We start from the raw sequence: 3,347 nt of genomic DNA on the forward strand, positions 1-3,347 counted from the left end.
CGCCGGCAGGCTGGGGGCCTGGGGCGGCGGTGGTGGTTGGGGGTGAGGGAGAGAGGGCTAGGGTTTTGGTTTGAGGAGCGGAAGTGAGTGTAAAGGGGTTGGGTCACGGGACTGCGCCTTATATAGGGAGTCCAAAACTCCATGGGAGTTCGAATCCTGTGGAGTTTTAGTCACCAATTACTAGAGAATCGATCTCTGGCAATTGAGGACTAAAACTCCACGGGAGTTGAACTCCCGTGGAGTTTTTGCTCTCACAACAGATTTCACGGGAGTTGAACTCCCGTGAAGTTTGTTCAAGTTAAAAAACTTCACGGGAGTTCAACTCCCATGAAGTTTTTTGAAGAATTTAATCTTCATGGGAGTTGAACTCCCGTAAAGTTTAAAAACATACTAAACTTCACGGGAGTTCAACTCCTGTGAAGTTTCATAAAAAATTTTTAGAAACCGACCCGGTTTCAGCGACAGAGCTAAAACCAGGTCGGTTTTTACAAATAACTTCGAAACAGGTCATTTTTTGCAAATAAAAGTTAAAATAGGACTGTTTCAAAAATTTGTCTGTGAGTTCGAAATGCAAAAAACCCACAATGTACATTTCCAAATCATTATTCACTTCAAAAAACATCCCCATTTTACCTTAACTACAAACCCTTCTCTCTTCAGGAGATGTTTCCTGCAAAATTTTCAGGGTTATTTGCAATTTCTGAACCTTTGGATGTCTACAAATTTAAGGGGGTTATTTCATATTTTTAAACCTTTTTAGTGGGTTTTTGCAACTTTTAGTTCGTTATTTGCAATTTGTGAAACTTTTTGAGTGTTTTTTTGGAAAATTCGAAAGCTTACCGGGTCTTCCTACACTTTTGGGGATTATTTACAGTTTAAAAAATGTTAGGGGTTTATATAATTTTTAGGGAGTTATTTGTAATTTTTAGAACTTTTAAGAGTTTGCCTATAATTTTTTGGGTGTTATTTGCAATTTTTATAGCTTCTAAGGGGCTAAATTTATTAGTTGGTTGTTAAATTATTAGTTAGCTGTTAGCTTATGAATTTGTTGCGAAACTTATTGGTTAGCATTAAACTTACGAGTTACTTGTCAGATTTATTAGTTACTTGTTAAACTTCCGACTTTGATATTAAACTTATAAGATAGTTGTTAAACTTATTAGTTAGTTGTTAAACTTATGAGTTGGTTGTTAAGCTTATTAGTTAATTGTTAAATTTATGAGTTAGTCGTTAAACTTACAAGTGCAGATATTCATATCGATGGCCAAATTTTTTAATAAATGCCTATCATATAGTTAAATTGTTTTAACCATTATAGTATTGAAATTGAAGCCAATTTCCGACAACTTGGAGATATAATAAGGTTAACACCTATCTCATAAGTTTATTAACTAATCACATACCAATTTCCGACAACTTGGAGATATAATAAGGTTAACACCTATCTCATAAGTTTATTAACTAATCACATAAGTTTAGCATCTAACTTTGAAATTTATTATGGTTAACACCTATCTCATAAGTTTATTAACTAATCACATAAGTTTAGCATCTAACTTTGAAATTTATTATCTAACTAGAAGTTTAACAACTAACTCATAATTTTAACAATTAACATTTAAGTTGAAAATCTAAATCATAAGTTTAACAACTAATTCATAAGTTTAACAACAAACTCATAAGTTTAACCCCCTTAAAAATTATAGAAATAGCAAATAACTCTCTAAAAAATTACAAAAAATAATCCGCCCAAAAAGTAATAGAAATTATAAACAACCCCTTGAAACATTAGAGCAAAATCCCCAGTAAGTTTCAAAAAAATGTGGAAACCCCCTACAGCTTAAAAAAGCTTTCAGAAATTGAAAATGACCCGCTAAAAATTGTAGAAACCACCCAAAAAGTTTTAAAATTTATAAATAGTCTAGCAAAAATATATCAAAAACCCCTAAAAAGTTTCAAAAATTGAAAATAACCCCAAAAATTCAAAAACCACTAAAAACTCTTTAAAACCCTCAAAAGTTTCAAAAATTACAAATAACCCTAAAAATTGCAAAACCACTCCAAAAAGTTCCAAATATTGTAAATATCCTCCTAAAAATTACAAAAAATACCTCAATAAGTTTTAAAATTACCAACAACCCCCTAACAATTTACAGAGCACTCGCTCAAAAGTTTCATAATTTTTGTATATCCCCTTAAAAATTTTGCTTAAAACCTTCATAAAAAGGGATCTACCATCACTACGATTTTGTTCTCTGATGTTTTTCAAGATCTTCAAGGGGATGGAGGAATTTAGAGGAGAGAGAAGCAAGCAGGTATATTTTCATATGTTGCTCGCGTTTTATAAATGATGACGATGAATGAGAGCAGCGTCTTTGGATGACTGATGAATCTATGAAAGACAAATTTTTAAAACCATCCCATTTATAAAAAATTGTAAAAAATGATCTATTCTAAAATAATTGTCAAAACTGACCCAGTTTCAGCCATCTGGCTAAAACTGAGTCGGTTTTGGTAAAAAAAACTTTAAAACTTCACGGGACTCCAAGTCCCATGAAGTTTAACAGTCATTTAATTAAGCTGCGTAACTTCACAGGACTTCAAGTCCCGTGAAGTTTATTTTAACTATGAAACTTCACGGGACTTGAAGTCGTGAAGCTTCAGTCTCATTTTCCAGAGACATCCCTCCCCCCTCCAAATCCTGGGACGAGCTCAGCCCCAAACTCTCACCTCCTCCCCTTCCCCTCTCTGACTAAATCAGGCAAATTTCTCATATTCGTTCCTGAAATCCCTCAACTAATCAATCAAATAATTCATCTCAGCAGTTCAACCATGGACCCGTCCCCTCTCATCGCCTGTTGAGGGAACCCTCGATGGTCGTGAGAGAGACGGCCATGGAGCAACTAGAGGAGCCGGAGCAAAAACCAGTGTTGAGTCATCCTTGTCATCGGAGTCTAGAAAAATATAATTCAGATTATATGTGAGGTTAAAGTAGCTGTTGGCGGTTAATCTGGGAGTGGTCAGCACGGATGGAGCACTGCTCGGTGGCGTTGTAGGTGGCGATGTGGTTGACGAAGGTGATGTCGGTTTCGGTAGTGTAGGCAGAGTCTTCGGTGGCGCCTTTGATGGTGGTGATGAGGGTGGGTCCGCTGACGATGGTGGTGGTGGTTGAGGAGTAGGAGCCTTTGATGGTGATGGTGATGATGGGGGATGTGCTTTTGATGGCGACGGGGTCGGGGATAGGGGCGGAACCTCGGACGGCGATGGAGAAGAGGTGGCTGATGGAGTAGGAGCCTTGGACGGCGATGAGTGTGGGGATGGGGTTGGTGCTGGGGGTGGAGTCTTGG

The sequence above is a fragment of the Asparagus officinalis genome, chromosome 8, assembly GCF_001876935.1.
Source record: "Asparagus officinalis chromosome 8, Aspof.V1, whole genome shotgun sequence".
In the NCBI taxonomy this organism is placed as follows: Eukaryota; Viridiplantae; Streptophyta; class Magnoliopsida; order Asparagales; family Asparagaceae; genus Asparagus; species Asparagus officinalis.